Here is a 20,224-nt window from a genome sequence, read left to right on the forward strand (position 1 = left end):
AGTCAGTGTAGTATTGTGCAGAAAGAGTTTGGAACTGTCTCGCCTGTTTTTGTCAAAGTAAAATATGTGACGGACGTTGTTTTGGATACAGGCGTCAATCACGCTTGTTTCTGTCGGTGCAGGCTGCCACAGAACAAAGTTTAATATTGACCTCTTCTGCTGCTGACTTGGGAAGCTGTACTGCAGACACGGAATTTTGTTTCGACTTCTGAGCACAGTGTCGATCAAAGTCCTTCGGAAGAGAGAGCTCTAACCATTACTGTCGGTCCTTTTCTCTATTTCTCTATTTGAATTTTCCATTCTCTTTATATGTAGTCACGTGTAGGGGTGATTATAGACGGGGTTTGAATCGGACGATTGGATTTATTGACACCCTATGCACACAACTAGAAACTACAGGCAATTACAGCGCTCTCGCTAATCCCACACTTTGCAGTTCACCGTTGCACACGCACTAGGGTTCTCAATCTTCAGTAGTCGTATCCTGGCAACGGATTTATAATCTCCTCACTGTAATTTCAAATCACGCAGGAAATCTACTACGCAAAGTCTAATTCATATCTTTCGATTTCTTTTCAATCACCTTCGACTGCCATGTCCAGAACTCCACGCAATTCTCGACAACTGACTTAAATGAACTCTTCTTCAGCTGAACACTCTCAAATTCTGACAACTAACAGCTCCCTTGGAACTTCTCGTTATATAACCTAGGGGCAGGCCCCACGGAAAACACTCTCTTTTATTGTCCCGTATTGTTTTAGGCGTGTTTACAGATCCATTGCCTAGCAATAGACGTCCCACTTTTCTGCTCTTTATCTCTTGCTGGAATGTGTTTACCGAGCCGTTGCCTAGCAGTGGGTCTATACGTCATCATATTTTGTCGTTATTAACTAGTTAAATTACCCGTTCTTCGCCCGGATATTTATTAAAATTAAGTGAAGTGAAATAATTGAATCCTTTAATTCTGAATTATCTCACCTTTAATAAACCCACACTTATTGCTCAAAACTACGTGTATATTTAACTAATACAACTACTTCTGTAACTCCATAAGCATTGTAAAGATTGACACGGCACTCAAACATCGAAACCGAAACATGCAGTTTATTGAACTGAAAGAGAGGTTCTGATAAATCCCTGATTTGTAGTAAATTCATATTCTACAAAAGAAAGGGATGATACGTCACAATTTATCGTTACTGTCTCTTAGCAACTACCAAACGGACAGAAATGAAGGAAAAGGGAGACAAAATGACTTTTTACTTGTTATAGACGTACCGACTACGTGATCGGAGCATTTCTTGATAGTTATTTTTCGAGTGTTTAGGAAATGAAACTGAGTGTTCATATCCCTGTTAGGAAGAGAAATCCGAACAGGTTGAATTCAGCCACTGCATCTACGATCCAGTTAATATTATTCGTCAATCTAATGTCCCCAAGTAATCTTTTCAGTCAAAAGCTAGCAAAAATGAAAAGTAAAGGAAAATGGTAACTTTGTCCTGTAATTGTTTCTGATGTTAATTTATTGTACATAGAATTCTATTGCTAATAGAACAAAAACAAAAAAATATGTCACAATATTCTCCGAAGGTAGTGATTAGCTATATCGACTGGGCTCAACTTAACAAGTTCCGCTTGAAGACGGAGACAGATTCTGGTTCTCGAAACGTTGTGTTTAAATAAATAAAAACAGGACAATGGATGATGTCCAGAAACACAATAATTGTAATAATATATCATCGTCACAAACTTTTAAATCTATGCTGCTGACAACAGATATTACACTTCCTAATCTAGTAATCTGCTTTGTTTAATTTCGTTCAAAGCACATCATACTGTGACATATAGACACGTTGTTAGGCAACGGCCGCGAAATAAGTAGCTCTACAACAACCGTTTCTAATTAATGGCTCCTCTAGCAGGTACAATGGCAACAATTGCACTGCCACAGAGGAGTGGTGTTTTCTACGCAGTCCGTGCCGAGATGTTATAAACAGAACAAATTAATCCTCTCCACGTAGGAGAGTCTCGAATCTGAGACAGCAGAATATGACCATGAGTTCCGTGGGACTCGGGCCTGAGAATGACTCCGTTGGCGAGGACCAGAAGCATGTACACGACAGCTCCGTCTTCTCGTCAGAGAAGGCGTCCCACATCATTAGGCCCACAACTGTACGACAGTAATAAAAATCCGGTCTTGGGCCCCAGATGGAGCTTGGCACCAAGTTAGACTGGCCGATTGACCGTCTGTCGTAATATGACTTTGACTTTTTAGTTAGTTAGTGAAGAGTTGGTTGGTGAGTTAGTGAGTTAGAGATAACAGCTACGGTAAAGTCGTTGTGAGTTGTTGCTGTTAGAAGCTGGTAACTGAGGCACACGGACAGTCCGGGAACCCAGAGGAAGGGTAACGTCCGCCATTGGAAGCCGTTACCAGGCGACTGGCAAAGACACAGCAGTCTGAGAAGACCTAAGTTTTGTGCTGTAGTGGACTGTAAAGTGTGTGAATTAGTGAAATGGTTAAAATTACTTTTAGTTACGGATCTGTAATTGTTCAATAGATCCAATTATCAATCCAAACCTCATCCATATTCACTCAAAATTGTGACACTATCAAGAAAATATATCAAATAATAGTTACAGACGTTAACAGAACTCTGTTTTGTATTGTGTGAAAATTGTTCTTACCTACATCCAGCTGTTGAAAATATAAACATCAGTTCATTATTTGTAATGGAGGCTGTGTGACTTACGTATATTGATTTATCAAACAGAAATACAACGGACAGAATTAAGTATAAATTTCAAATACAAAATTTCAACGAAATCTGTTGAATAATTTCGGAGACATAAGATTCTGACAGATATGTCTGTATATGTGAATGACCACCTTCTTACTATTACGAATTCAGTTCATGAAATTAGTGCTAAGAAAACATACGAATATAAGATGATGAACAGTTTGGGGTCAGACTGCGTCTCATACTGTCTCGATGAATTACCGCTTGGATTTCAGTGACAAGGTATAGTCCACTTTCCTTTTCGTTTATTTTTATTGCACGGGTCCCCACGTTTGCTTGTTTTATATCTGCTCCGTGATGGTGGTTCATTGGCTGGTTTGATGGTCAGTCTATAAGGAGAAACTCCCCTGCTCTCATTTGGTTTCATGCTGCTTGTAGGCGATCTTCATTTGAAATCAATACTCTGAGGGGCATGTGCCGATGTACACAAATCTGTTCTTGACACACCGGACCGCAAGTAGCAGCCGAAAGCAGATGAGACAGATATACGGGTACATATGGAAATTTCACTAGCTCTGTGACCTACACGTACGTAGTTATGAAAACTTGATATTATATTTTAGCATCCTTCTGCATTGAGGTTTAACTTGTAGTGTTTCTTTCCGTATATAATGCAACAGTATTGATCTAACATCATTAATTCACACTTAATTCACTAAATGTTCCTTAAATTTTTAAAATGTCATTAAAATTATAACAATATATACGTACATTCGGTGTTTATGCTACATGTTTCAGCTGCATAGGGCCATCATCAGGTAACATCTTTTAAAGGGGTCTACTGCACTATGCGCGTGGTCAAACTGTATTCATTAAGGTACATATTTTTGTTATTATGAACTGCTTTTAATTCTGATGATGTAGGATGGCTTTACAGGATGATTTTCTTCTGTCTTATTTGTTGCGGTTGTTTTCGTGTCTCATTGGGCTTGCCGCTCGCTTAAGTGTGTGTGTCTAGTGTTAATAATAACAACAACGACATACCTTGATGAATACCATTTGACCACGCTCATAGTGCAGTAGAGTCCTTTAAGAGATGTGGTACCTCAAGATAGCCCTATGCAGCCGAATCGTGTAGAATGAACACCGAATTTACATATATTTTTATAATTTTAATGACATTTTAAAAATTTAACGAACATTTATTGAATTAAGTGGTGGTGGTGATGGTGGCGGTGGTGGTGGTGCAATATTATTTTGGCAGCAATATTAAGCTGAGTTTTGGGTGAGAGGATCTCCCATCATGTGCCCTGAGATCAGACGCCCTGGATCGAACCATCGTTCTCAGAATGTGAGCAAAGTTCAGAATAGAAATTTGAAAAATTGTTTGATGTTCCTTGAACGGTTCCCCTTCATATCATTATGTAAGCTAGAGCATAACGTTTCTAATACGTATATTTTACTTACATAAAACGAAAGAAAGAGAAACTCAAATTTCGAAAAGAAGCAAAAAAGGAAATATCTTCGCCCCAAGAGCCCATCATCTTGTGTTTCTTGCCAACATTTACTTTTATTTAAACTCCACGTCTCATGTGACAATACAATAATATTTATTTTTCTTTTACTTCTGGATATAAAAAAACTTAAAACTTCTGTTTTCCTTTACTATTCCTTTGCACACATTTCTCTAGAGAATACAATATTTCCTCCTCCTCTTCCCTTCCCACCGTTACACTCCAGTATGGAGTCTTCCGCTTTTTCTAATTGGATTCCTCTGCAACTTTACAATAAAGTGGGTGTATCTGTCCTCTGCCCTATGACGAAGCACGGTGTAAAAAAACCGGAAGGCACAAGGAGACACATATAACTGTGAGGGGCGGGGTGAAGTCCAGGGGCAGTGGACACACACACACACACAAACACACAAACATAAAGAGAAGAGGAAATACAGCAGAGTTGCTGTGGTAGCCACAAGCCAGGAGACTGTCGCGTTGGGATTTGGTTTCGGTAATGAGTACGGTGTAGGTATGACACAGGGGGTGTTGAGAATAACACGAAGATAATAAACTTTACGAGCAATTATTCTTTGAGACAACAACTGTCTGCTCTCTATTAGCAGAATTTAACCCTCGAGTTTAAAATCCAGACACTCAAGTCAAAATCGTAGTCACTAAAATTATTCTAGCAAATATGCATTAATTACTAGCTAATGAGACAAATTTTCGACGGCCGTTTTTTAAAATAAATTTCTCGACAAATTAAACCCCTTATTTGCAACAAAAATTATAGAAAGCTGAAATTTTATATAGTTTACCTCCTACAGAATTCTTCTCTCTTGCATATTCTGTGCAGCCTTTCTGCCTAGTGCTTGCAGCTTCGTGTAGAGAACATGTTACACTATATACCCATTTATTTATAGACGATGTCAATGAAAACAGAGAACTTTAAGCTCTTACATGAGAGTTGGATCGAAAGAGAAGTGAATTATCTTTCATATTGTGACATGTAGACCCATTGTTAGGTAACGACTCGGTAAACGAGCCCGCAGCAAATATGCAACCAACAGTTAAGTAGACCCCTTTCTAGGCAACACCGCAATACACACATGCAACAATAGAACCGGCAGAGCAAGAATATTTTCTATGTGGGTTAGCATATCCATTGCTAGGCAACCGATGTGATTTCTACGGGTCCTCCTCGAGACTATATAAGTAGTAGAGAAGAGAATCAGATCAGGATGAGAACTGAAGGAGTGCAAAGAAGTACAATGGGGTACAGCTTAGCAGGGGTTCAGTTCAAGTCAGTTCAGTTGGAAGCCAGAACAGTTCCCATGGATTGTCCAGTCGGAAGAAGGTTACAGAGTATCAGACAGTGATTTGTGAACTGTTGTAACCAGCTTTATAAAAGGTTCAATAAATTTGATCATCAAATCCAAAATCCGCCTTGTTAGTCACGCAAACCCAGGATACGTGACAATATGGGTTGTGACGTCGTGAAGTCTAATAAGTGGTAGAAATCTTGAGGTGAAACATATTGCCTCTATCTTCAGGGAATAATATATTTTCTCTATAATCAGGTAAAGACAGAGGCGGAACATTCCCCTCAGGCCTTGGTACTTATCTACAAGGATGAGGTGTCACATTCCAGAAGAGCAAATCACTAGGAACCATCTCCTCCTGGAACATTTCAAATTACATGAATTCTTCTTCCTCGACCTTGTTATTGCATTCAGATTATGGATAATTAAAGACGTAAAATCTCATACCTTTCATGTTATTTACTAGTGTTATTTTGAATGTCGTAAGGCTTAAAAATTGACCGCGTCCTGCATTAGGACGTACATTGTTATCTAACGGCGAAACAGCATTTGACAAAATCTCTCTGAACACTAAATTGTGTAAAATCCCCCAACAGTAAGCAGATAGGAAGGAAATAGGAAGGCAGAAAGATTTCACACAATAGAGATTCCAAATCTTACATATGAACATTTATATTTAAAAATTCAATGACTTGTAAATAAGAGCTTAATAATTTGTTCTATTTGAATATTATTAAGATAATAAAAGTACAGAAGATTAGGTCTGCGGGATATATAGGACTCATGAGAGAAAAGGGAAAATCTGAAGGAAAGAATCACTTGTAAGAACGAGGAGTGGATTGGAGGATACTATCAAAATTCGTGTATGGACTGTATTTGTCTGGTTCAGGATAGGGGCCAATCGTGGGTTGTTGCAAAAACGGTAATGAAACTCCGGGTTTCGTGGGAATGTCTTTGTAACGCTGGTCAGCTCATAGCTCTCAAGAAGGACTTTGTTCGATTTGGTTAGTGGCTGAGGATACTTTAATAGCCGGTCCTGTACTGTTAAAGCAGTTATGTCATTGTCGCTATAGACAACAAACACTTATTACTGATTTCATAATTCGCCGATACTTAATTTTTACATGTAAGTTCTACTATTTGAGCTGTTTAACATTGTTGTTGGGGGCAATGTTGCAAATATTTCAGAGGTACATGCTATATTCGACCTTGAAGACAGAGGCAGCATATAGCTTTGAAACGTCTGCAATACCGCCCACAACCACATAATGTAATAGCCTAAGAAAACTATGTTATGGCCACTTGCTCATATTAAGTGAATGCTGTACATTTACATTAAATTTTGTTTTGTATTAAAAAAAAAGAATTTAACGTCTGTAGGAATCGGTTGCGCTGACCACCCGACATCCTGTATCCGCTGAAGTCGGCACTAACTTCGCCGGCAAGCGGCGGTCGCTCTGTCGGTATAGTTAGCTTGCGGACTAAAACCACGGAGTGTGTTTTGTTTGTTTGTATTGACATAGGTAGGGGCACGCGGTAGCGTAGTTGGTTGAGGCAATACCATACAAGCGGAAGGGTCGCTGGTTTGAATGCCGATGAGGACATTGAAATTACCCCTGAGGAGTAAAGGACGGCGGGCACGTAAAGCGGACGACCTTACCACCATCTGTGAGCCGATTTTCCACAAGATGTGGGAGCCTCGACCTCTCATCTCCTGTGGTCCTTCACGGCCTGTTATGGTGACAGCTTTACCTTTTTTGACATAGGTAACTTGATTATTTACAGCCACATTCCCTTGTTAGTTCAGGACTGGCATAGTATAATTTCATGGAGGTTCAAATGACGGCGGGACGACAGACCTGCTACAAGAATACTGTAGTTAACTGTCAGTTATTCACACTGACTTAACAAACTTATTTTTCTTACCGATTCGTAACATTGTTGTGGTTTACAAGTTTAAGAACAATATCCTTAAAAACTTATTCTGTGTGCTTTGAACTTTCAATGAAACAAGTTAATGTGAATAATAAATGCCCAAAACTGTGGTAATTATCAAAAAGAAAACATACAATATATTTTATGAAGTTATTTTGGTTAATGATACTGAGGAAAACACATGTTACTTATTCCGATAGCCAATACACTTACTGAGCGAAATGACAAGTTCCTTACTTAAATTGAATAGCATGTGATACGGCCCATTAATTGGTTAAATATAAGTAGAATGCACCTCGATTACAAAAATTGACTTCTGTGCTTCCTGGAATTAACCACTGTAGACAGGACCTAGTCTCATACACTTCAATATTTTCCTCCAACTTATGACTAAGAAGGCAAAACATAATCAGTCGTTTCCTTGCAGGATTTCAAACTAATTTAATGGAATATCAAAATATACAAATTGTAACTAAAAGATGCGGACACATTTTGGGCACGAGTTCCACATACCAAAACAAGAAAAATTATCCATATCACCATCTGTCCGGAAACATTATTTTATGATAGATAGTAGAAAGGATATTGTCGTAGTCTGTTCTTGTTTTTAACTATAATGATTCATATCTTTCTAGTAGGTTAGTTACCACTTGCTCTTACTTATTGTGGCTTCACCTTCAAATAATTTCCCAGTGTGACCAGTTACTGTTCGTTTGCAACAGTTGGGTGCTGTTGGTAGCGTGTACTGATTGTGTGTAGTAGTTCAATGTCAGTTGTACATGTACAAAGCGTACTCAGTGCGTACAAGGTGCTCTGGTGAACACGTAAAATAAATGTTTGGGGGCACGCGGTAGCGTGCCATTTTAGGCACTATGATACAAGCCGGAAGGTCGCGGGATCGAATCCCGATGAGGTCATTGGATTTTTCCAATTTTCCTAATCCTTCCAGCCGCACTATGGCCCTGGGGTCGACTCAGCCTCTAATAGAAATAAGTACCCTGAATATACTTGGGGGTAAAGGGCTGAGGGTAAAGGGTAAAGGGCGCGTAGGGCTGACAACCTTACCACCATCTATGAACCGATTGTCTACAAAATGTGGGAAGCTCAACATCTCACAACCGTATGGGCCACCAAGGCCTGTTACAGGGACGCCTTTGAACCCTAAGGGCCTCTTAGGCCTGTTACAGGAACACCTTTACCTTTACTTTGCATTTAAGGAACTGATGGTTATGCTTCTCATTTCTGGCCGTGTTAATACCGGGAAAATATCCCAGAACGAAGATCATAAAATATGTTCCGCGGTTGATCGTTAACTCGGAGACTGGAACGTTTAAGCCAGTTTCTGTGGATTGAAGAAGAGAGAGAACCATCTAGAAATCTGACGTGGAGAAGCGTGTCCTAGATCATATCCTAGGGATGCAGACATCAACACGAAACAAAGGGGGAAGAGTCAGATATTTTGCACATGACCATTTGGAGGGTACTGCAAGAACAGATGCTTTACTCTTGCCATTTTCAATGCGTGCAATGTCCCGTGCTTGCTGAATTTCCAGCATGAGAGATTTTTTTTGTTTGTTCAACTAAGTTTTGAGCATTTCTTTGTTTCTTAGTGTTCGTTACGTAGGAGACCCCTTTCGGGTCACAAGCAACACCAGTGGGTAGTGGATAATCCTCATGCTGCAATCCATTCTACACACCAGCAGCAGTTCAGAATTAATGTGTGGACAGGAATTCCTGGTAATTGTTTGTTAGGCTCGCATGTTTGGTCACATAATTTTCCAGGCAACAATTACGGAGATTTCCTCTTACATAATCTACCAAAGCTGCTGGAAGATGTGCCACTGTCTGTCAGATCACGAATATGCTACATGCCCGGTACATTTTAGCTGTGCTGTCCGAGATGTTCTCAATGACACCTATTAAGACAGTAAATGAGTACACACTGCATTACCTCCACACTCGCCAGGGCTAAATCCTCTGGATTTTTACCTGTGGGGACACCTAAAATCCCTTGCGTTTGCAGTTGGAGTGGACAGTAAAGAGGAACTGTACCGTCGCATTGTGAATGCCTGTCAGACTATCCGAAGCTATCCCCGAATATTTAAGCGGATGCGGCGGCCCATTACGAGACCTGACGAGGAGTACATGGAATTTCATGGAGTAGATTTCGCGCACTTATTATAATTGTGTCTTTTTAGCTGCAACCACAAATTAAATGTTTTAAGAACCATGCTGATATGGACGTTTGTTCTTGTTTCGATATGGAGTATTCGTGCTATAAATTTGTCTGCTTCTTTCAGTTATACTCTAACTGCTTTATGATTAATGATAACAGAATGTGGTTTATGCAGTAACGTTTCTGACTTGTATTTGGGAGGTACCCTCTTTGAATCTCGATTAGGACACAAACTATTCTGATCGAGGTTTCTCTTGGTTCACCTCAGTGCTTGTATGTACCTGCAGGCGCAGGTGAATTTCCTATCATCCAGACTTTCGGCTCTTACACTCGAGACACTCACGCCGTTGTACAAAACTCGCAGAAGGAAATAGCAAATATCGCCATTGTACATGAAACTGAACCGGTTAAACTGGCCCCAGATCCTGTATCTCTAAAATTCTTAGTAATTTTATGCTTCAATCTTCTTGGTCTTACAAGTCGGTGTTTCGCATATATTTACCCATAAAATCATGTACCTCTACTCTACTCTGGTCCATTGTTACCTCATAGAATTTATCATTATATTAATGCTAAGACATTTTTTAAAAAATGAGTTTTTGGTTATTTGCAAAAAAAAAACTTCTTTTCAAATACTTGCAATTCATGCTTTTTTTCGCGAAACTAAGATAGCGAATTTATCAGATTAGGACTGCAAAATTTTATTTGCTACTTTACCAAAGTGAAATTTTCATGGAAATCTGGTGATATGTGACAATGTTGGTATGTTGAAATAATATATTGTTCTTTTTCCTAATACTCAAAACAATCACAGCAACAAATATGTTGTTACGTAACAGTAGTATATGGGCCCCACATATTATGCACATATGTATGTTTGTGTTTTTAGAAGAGACATTGAAGACCTTGTCACAGCACAGCAAGATCTCCTTTAAATGTTCAGTGCAATAACGTACCATGGAAATATGCGTATGCAATGCTCCCTTCGCTGTACAACAGGGCATATATATATTTTATCTGTAGCAAGGGAGCAATATTATCTCGTGTAAGGCACAACGGAATAATATTCACTGTCCTCTCTGGTTTGTTATTTCGGAAATATATTTGCTTGGGAAATACGAGGAACCTTTGTGTATTCACTTGCCATCACGAAGAAAAATAAAACGTACATGTAATTTGTGTATTTATCTAACCATTTAAAATCAATTCCAGTTATCAGGAGGCGTATGTGAGTGGTCCACAGTCGTGTCCAATAAACCCTTGGAATTTTTTACATAAAAAGTTTAGTGATTTTATTAACGGTTATTGGAAATATAAATGACACAAATATGTTTCACTTGCGATTTTAGCCTGCTTCCTTTTGGTTTCAATGGGGAAAATAAGCATGTTTGCCGACACATATCCTCTCTGATTAGCTCAGCCTAGTAACAGTATTTGATGACGTATGTTAACTATTAATTTCTTCCCCTTGTATTTGCAACGGATAACAAACATATATAATAAAAGCACATTCGGGTGACTATACTAGCTGTTATTTGTTACGGCTCTGATCTAGGTTTTCCATGGATGGTTTTTAAATCTTTCTCTTGTGGTTCAGCTCTTATGATGATGTTGTAATGGATATATTACATTTTATTTTTATTACTAGTGGGGTGGGACTAAGTCCCTTGTACGGCGGCCACCTCTGGCCTATTGTACCAGCCCAAAATGTTAGGTGAGGGTGATTGTGGAGCAATTGATGGAATGAAGATTGGCAGGGTAAACCGAAGCACTCGGAGAAAACCTGCCCCAGGGCCAATTTGTCCACCACAAATCCCACTTGACCAGACCCGGAATCGAAACCAGGCCGCCGCGGTGGGAAGCGAGCGACTAACAGCTTGAGCTATGGCGCGGCCTCTCATATATTATATTAGTCTCTATTATATATATTGACACATTTGGTTGTGATTAATTTATAAAAATTATTGTTGTTATGTATTAATGTTTGCTCCGTTATAAATTACAGTATTGTCTGATTTATAAGTATGGAACCACGATTACGAAAATTACAAAGAAGTCACACATTTCATTAAGTGTATGCCTATATTTGAACCACAGAATTGTTCACCTTTTTGTAGTAAATGTAAAAACACTACTTTTAACACAATAAGTATGAGAGAAAGAAGAGAAGCTTACGCCGGTATATGCTAGAAATTAAATGGATGTTCCAAATTAAGGTGATGTAGCGTCCATACCCAGCGATATAAATAATCCCTCTCTAATTAAAGGTGTACAACAATGTACATTTTATATTAAATGAAATATAACTGACACTGATACTACACAACATATTAATGTGCTGTTTCAGTTCCAAATATACATGTCCTGTTCCTTTAAGTATGAACTCCCAGATTTAGGTTGCCCTGCGTAAATTGCATAAATCTTAGATATAAATTTCAAGAGTTGCAACCACTCAGGTTATATTAACTGCGTTTTTATTTCGTGTGTGCTGTATACAAATATTTAATGCTATGTGTTTACTATTTTTGCTTTTTATTACAACGTAGTTATGCATAAATATGAAGACCTAATTAAACAGCTGTAAAATATAAAGTTGAAGTCTTTGATGTCTATGGGTATTACACTTTAGTTCCAGATTATGATATTTATAAGCTCATATCCTATCATATCCCCAATAACATGTCTTGAAGTATTTGTCCTGCAATTATGTGTACAGTCTGATTAAACATCCAGTAACTCGATGTATAGTCCAGGGAATATGTTAATAATAGATTAAACAGAAACTCGAAGAAAAAAAGGCACATGCTCATGTGTGGTATTTAGAATATAAGACGAAATAATAATATAAAAGTAACTAACAAATCGTTTGTAAATGTCGCAGAGTTCTGACAGGCTTTTGGGAAGCACCTGTAACAAATTAAGACATATTTAAGGCCAAACTATGAGCAGATTAAATTCAGACTATGTTTCCTATCATTCAGTTCTGAATATTTTTTACTTCTCCCACCCAAAATATTAAATAATGCCATGTACGAAATTATAAATATGTTATTTCTGTGGGTGTAAAACTCGATATCTCGCTGTAAGAGAAGAACATACATTTTTGTGTTTGAGGATAAAGTGGCGAAGAAATTATGGTCTCAGAGTGGTGAAGTAACAAGAGTGCATAACAAAGAAAATCACACTTCTCTTAAACTAAAATTGTTAATATATTCACCTCAGGAGGATAATATTTTCATTATATATAGTACTCATAGAGAGGTGAATATTTTTTTTCAGAAACTATAAAATGAACTGAATGGATGATATACTTAGTGTGTAAGATAAGATAATATTAAAATTACTTTTAATAACGAGAACTTGACTTTTCAGCTGGTTCTAGATAATATTCTTTTGCCGATTCTTCTAAGAATATCAAAGCAGCTAAATTTATTACGAGGATCATCAAATGTAAATGACTGAGAAATCGAAGAAAGTTGTCTTCTGGGTTTAGGCACCGTGTATTCTTCGNTGAGAAATCATCTAACACCACAGAATTCGATTGCTGATGACCGAAAAGTGTGACATTTTCCCGACGATATGAATAGCCAACACGTTTATATCTTTCAGCCTGCAAAATTATGTCTCACATAGAGTGTGCTGGATTACTTATATTTCCACGACCTTCACCTTAAAATAATATTAATCAGAGTAAAACTCAAGGACTGTCCAAACCGAAGTATTGGCCACAAACGAATATATGCATGCATGATATGAGAAATGTTAGCAGTCTTGCGAGAGTATATACAGGATGAGGAGTGTATTCGTGAAAGAGTGACGTCTCGCTTCCCAGCCGTGTGACAGACAGCAGGCCTGTCACGGGAATTGCAATGAAACATTTATGATACACGACAATACGCTCCGAGGCCTGGAGCCATGCAATACCCTCGCCCCTTTCTCTTTCAGCATAGAGCCTCATTTTTTGAAAATGCAAATTCAGGATCCCGTCGTTAATTTTGCATGGTATGGGTGAGGGGGACTGGAGGCAGCACATTTTCACAGAATACATCAAGTTTTCATTCTCTTCCTTAACACTTGCATCCCTGAACTTCCGTCATCCCTGTTCTAGTCTCGTCCAAACTTACTCCCCATTTTTAGCGTCCCTATTTTGGTCTTACCAAATACAGTCCGGTTAATATAAAAATATATTTTGATAAGAATTTACGACTTCTACTTACCTTCATATAGGTCATGCCATAGCTTAGGTGGTTAGTCGTTGACTTTTCGCTGAGGTGGTCCGTGTTCGAGCCCAGGTCAAGTCATGTGGGATTTGTGGTGGACATAGTGTAAATGGGGCTGGTTTTTCTAAGTACTTTTGTTTCCCTTGCCAATTTTCATTCCACCGACTGCCCTATACTCATCATCATCATCATCCAGGGCTGGTACAATTGGCCAGTTAGCTTGTAATTCCTGCTCTTTCTTCCGTATACATTGAAGTATCTGAGTGGGGTAAAAATAAAATATAGAAATAACTACCTTCAGATTCTTCAGCTTATACTGAGGAAACACAAGAACTGCAAGTTAAAATTATATAATCCAATGGTCCATTTGTGTACATAATTTCCACTAAGAGGCCTGTAGGTTCACATTTCGTGAAATGTTCGCAATACAGACACAATGTAATATTATTACACAATTTCTGTGTCTTTAATTGTAACAAGCTTGTTGGAGACTATACCCGGATTTATGAACATTTACAATCGATTTCTTTTTTAAGATTTCATATGCCCAAACTTAATGTTTTATTGGTTATTATCATAAGAAAGAAGGTTAAATGGCAACTATATACGAGTATTTGAAATATCTACTATTATATTATTTTATGTTCTACAGTAAATTTCCTTAACAACAGTTCCGAAAACCTGATCCCACATTCCTCCAAGATCGATTTTAACAACATGCTCTAAGCTGTACCCATATCTCTAAGGTAATCTCTTCGCTTTAGGATTTTCAGCTAATATTTGTATGCACTATTTGTTTACCACCTACGAGTTACATGCTCCTCCTCTCTGATCTTTCGTGATTTACGAACCAAAATAGTATTAATTAAAAATATATTAAAAAACTATTTAATGTCTGATTTTTCCAGTCCGTTTTTACTTTCTCTCTCTTAAGTCTATGTGGCACTTAAGCTGTGAATTAAATAAAAGTGACTGTAATTTTTTATGAATTTTGAGGATTTGACGACAGTTGTTTCTAATTAGTTCTAACGTTGGTATAATTCACTCAGGATTACTAGGTTTTTGACTTATCTGTCGCTTGGTATTCTAAGAGACCATAATGGTACATAGAGCTAGTTTCAGACTAGCTCTGTTGTCAGGAAAAATCTGCCAACCTTTCATTTCATAATGCATGCGGAATAAGTTCCCGAAATTTTACACTCTTCCAGAATATCAGACGATAAAAAAAAAAGAACGAAACACTCAGTAAACCCGAATACGATGATAGGCTTCTTGCACACCTTGTGATGCTGATGATCTTTACCTTTCTACGTTTATTTACGTCATTTGAAGTTTAGAATAAATAACGTTTTTATGTAGTTACATTTTGGAGTGAGTCTTTGCTCTCTTGTTCTGTTCTTCACGCCAGTTTGAATAGGATGCAATTCAGACATGCGCACTCTCGTTTTAGCTCACATCCTATAGACTAAAATGTCATGGATGGGTTTCCAAATATTGTATTATTAAACTGAATATATTACATATATTAAATATGATTAAATTAAAGAACAACTCAAATAGTTTTCTTCACTTGTTTATCGAAGTTCTATGTGGGCTCTATTGGTGGCTCTTCAAACATCACAATTGTACTCCATTTCCTGCCCCACTGAACTAAGAACATGAGGACTGCCAGACGCAATAGCTTCTCCCTTGGTTGTTTCAAGTGTTGAATTTTGTGAATACTAACACAGTAGAAAATTTGCTTCGCATATACCTCCAGAAATAAATATCCAGGGGTGTTAGGTTGGGAGAGCGTAGGGACTGATATTTTTGTCCGACTCTCCCAATCCAATGCCGTGGAGATATCTCATCAAGAAATTCCGTAACAAATTTTGGAATAGTGCGCAAAAGCACCATCTTGTCGTCATCAGTTTGGGGTAGTGCAAACTGTTCCAAAATGTCGAGAAAATTGTGTGATGTCACAGTGCGTTTCGCAAAGAAACACGGACCAATCACGAGCTCTCTGGTAAGAGCACACCACACATTAAATTTAGGGCTATCACGCTCATGTTTAACGAAATAATGGGGGCGTTCGTTAGCCCATATATTTACGTTGTGCCGATGAACATGTCCCGAAACATGAACAGTGGCCTCATCACTGAACATTACACGATGTAGAAACTGTTCTTCCATGTCAATTTCAATAAGAATATCCGCAGCAAAGTAATATATTTTGCGATTATCACCTTGGAGGATTCCATGTAACAACTGAAGTTTATAACCAGTAAAACGTGGACTTTTTTTTCAAAACTCTATGATCAGTTGTCTTAAGTCCTAATTCTCGAGCACATTTATACACTGATTTCTTCGGCCTGCGGTTAAAATTGTTTCAAATATTTTCCACCGACTCATCACTAACGGATGTTCTTCCAGAACGCTGTTTGTCCGGTAGCCTTCCCGTCTCTTTCAGTTGTCCATCCTAACGACCAATGCTATTTGCTCATAGTTGTTCTTCGTTAAGCACACGACGGTACTCACGTCGCACTTGAGTCACAGATTCAAATTTTGCAAGCCGGAAAACACACAGTGCTTTCCTTTAAGCTGCCGCCATCTTATGTAAATCACTCTGCAAGTGAGCGTCACCTGGGATACATTGCGCGCGCAACCGCTTGCCATCGCTCCCTCCCCCCACTATACACAGTTCCACCTGTTCCATGCTTCTGCAGTGTTTCATTCCAACAATCTAATCATGTGGGACATAATATATATAGCCTCTATTCACACATCAGTGGCAAATAGTTTCACATATCTGATCCATTTTCTCAAATGGTATAGGAATAAAATGAACGAAACAAAAACTGGAGTCATTATCCCAAAGTGCAGACCTAGACAACGGTGGTTCTCACTTTCTGGAAGCTACAGCATACGTTCTTGACAAAGAGTAAACAACATGCGTAAATGACTCTATCTAAACTTTCACACAGAAATAATCATGAAATTGCTGGGCAAATCGAAGCTCGCGGGCAAAATTTACAAAAGGAAAGTGCTGACATTTACAGACATTAGGACGTTGGGGTGTTTATACAGTGGCTTCTCATGTTAAATTCATGTCGGCCAAAATGGCTCTAGAGTAGAATTTCCTTCGAATTTCTTCGGTTTCCCCTGTTAATCGTCACTCCACCATCTCCTCATACTCATCCCTCATTGCCTTCTGAGTTAGGCGTGCGACAGTCCTCATAAGGGAGCATATTGTCGCACCATCAGCCTTAAGCTAAGTGTTCCTTCTTACCCCGGCAACTGGCTAATTGCCCAGTAAGGAAGTTATTGTGTATTTCTTTGGCCATCAACACAACAGATTTAAAAATTTAAACCAATATACGAGTAAGATAACTGTGCTACATCGGTTTTATTTAGTTATTATTTCCTTCCGTATTTCGACCATTATCAGGCAGTATACTTTAATATGTCTCTCTTTATTGAATTATCCTAATATGGATCCATATTAGTGTTACTTGTTTAAATCGTTATGATAGGATATTAGGATAATTCAATTGAATATAGATCTTTATTAGTGTTAATTCTTAAAATCGTTATGAGAGGATATTAAGATAATTTAATAAGAAGCGACTTCTTGAAGAATACTGCCTGGTGGTGATCGAAATATGGATGGAAACATGTAGTAGTCACTAAAGAAAACCAATATAACACAGTGACACTAGATTGGTTTAATTCTTGATAAATTTGTTGTGTTCACGGCAAAAGCACATCATGACACACAACAGCATGTAAACAGTAAAGAAGGAAGCTATTCTTAGTTACAGGCTGGTCGTAAGGAAGAAGTAGCAACACAAGTACTATCTTTTTCTTGTTGTTTGATTTTACCAGGTTACTCGCTTATCTTATTCGTCAGAAATGTAAATGGATGCAGTACGGTCCTGCCGGACTACTTTGTACCCGAACATGTTATCTTGCATAGTCACTGCAGTGAGAACTTCAATTCAACCTGTAACAAGTGGGTTTTCACCACCATTTTCGTCATCGTAATCATAACCTTCATCTCATTGTCGACGAGTCTTTCTTGCCAGAAGCTTCTCAGTTCATATCCGTCACAAGAGTCAGGACAACCGAATCTGTTAAATTTGTCTGGATACAGCTTGAAGGGCCGGGACTCGATCCAATCAGGGTCAAGAATGTTCCTCTGAGCTACTGTTTCCGCTCCAGTCTTGGACCCAACAAAGAACACATTAAAAGAAAAACCTGAAAGAGCATGAAGCTAGCCACACATCTCCGCTCCAGCCACACAAATGTGAGTGGAGCTTCATATCCACTCCCAAGTGATAACTTGTTTTATTTTATTGGAGCTTTGTGGTCTAGCAACAATTTGTTGAGAACATCTGATAGCTTAACATTAAAAACAATAGCTAAAACTCTGTTTCACATCTGAATTTACTAATCGAATTGTGATTAAATTTTGTATTGGAAGGCCACTTGAAATTAAACATTGTCAAGGAAATCTAGTTAATATTTAAGTAAAATCGAGAACGCGTAATTTCACGTGTTTGTATGTGTACATTAATTGAACTCACTTTTAGTGTTCATTTGTCTTTATTCCGATATTGAGGAAAGTACATAATGTCAAATTTATTTAATAATTGTAGTATACCTGTACTCTATTAAAGAAGCTTTTAATTAAGTGAGGTTCAATGTGTCTCTGATGACCCGAGGAAGAAAGATTTTAAGGATAATTTACGGACCAAAATATGAACAAGGAACATGGAGAATAAGAAGCATTCTGGAACGACAAAATTTATGCAAGTAACCAGATATTGTAACTGAAATCAAAATTAGAGACAGGAATATCTGGGGCACGTCATCAGAGTGGGAAGATACCCGTATACCAGAGATGATAGTATCAACGCTAAACCGCAAGGCAGACGTGTGTTTGGAAGACCCAAGTTGAGACGACGAGATGATCTACAAGATGATATATAACTATTGGTAAAAAATATGGAGACTAAAACTCAAGGCAGAAAAGAATGGACGGCACTCTAAAGGAGGCCAGGGCTGAATTACAAGGGCTGTGAAACAGAATAATAATAAAAAAATGAAGAGGTTCAATATATACATAATATTGTTTCCAATTTAAACATCAAATTTCACTATCGTGGTGGGTTATAATAACATAATAATAGCAGGTTAAACAAATATACACAATTGTTTAACTAAATGAATTTGTCTCCGTTAAGGGGTATAAAGTATGCAAGTTCCAAACCAGTGACATTAATAGTCTAATTATATGAAGCAGATAATGCAATGCATAATGTATTGGAAACAGTTTCAGTTGTCCTGATAAAACAGTTATGTCAGCAAATAATGATTATCAAGATCGGGAATGTAGAACAGCAGGGAATGAATTTAGAAAAACATATTGAATATAATTTTCATCTCTTGTTTACATGGGCCAAACTGAATTATGTTTACGAATATACGATTATATTAACAAATGATTACCCCATTCCCCCAGAAACCAGAAGAATACAAAACATACCAAATCTAAAATACTCACTCTCCATTTTGCATATTTTATGGTAAAACACGGCTCTTTCGCTGCAGCAGACATTTATGAAAATATCCTCTTTTACGATTATGCCTTGTCATTTCGGAATTATTTGAATTTAGAACAGTAAATGAATTGCATACGGCAGTGCCTGCATTACCTTCAACCAGTGACGTCCAAATATGTGGGGGCACAAGCTTTACAAAGAGTGTAGGATCCACTACATAAACCTACCTATCGGCCGGTCACGGTAGCCGATCGGTCTAAGGCATGCACTGTCTTTGCTCGCTTGAAAACCGGGATCGTGGGTTCGAACCCTACTCAGGGCATGGATGTTTAGTTTGTGCATGTGCGTTTTTCTGTGTTTGTGTACAGGTAGAGGCCTTGCGACGGGCTGATCACCCGCCCAAGGAGTCCTACCGAATGTGTAAGATCTAGAAAAACCGAAGTGAACGGAGAAGTTCATGGCGGTAGGATTAGGCCCTCTGGGGCTATAGTGCCAAGGGGAAAAAAACAACCTATCATCAGAGAACCCATCAGCAGCTCCAATGAAAAAGTGAAAGTAAAGTAGTCCAACCCACTCAGGACTAATAATAAACTTAGGTGATTATATTGTTCGAACCACATTAAATGAAATGTGCTGTGATAAGAAAGACAAGGCAGAGACAGAAGGTTCGTACGGTAAAACTATCTCCATAATGCAGAGGCTTCCATGGAAGATTGACAGTCGCTTGCGTGTTCATTGCCGTCTTCAAAAGGGCCCGTCGTTATTATTATTTGTTTTAACTGAAAATTGATTTT

This window comes from Cryptotermes secundus, unplaced genomic scaffold (genome assembly GCF_002891405.2).
Source record: "Cryptotermes secundus unplaced genomic scaffold, Csec_1.0 scaffold100, whole genome shotgun sequence".
Classification (NCBI taxonomy): Eukaryota; Metazoa; Arthropoda; class Insecta; order Blattodea; family Kalotermitidae; genus Cryptotermes; species Cryptotermes secundus.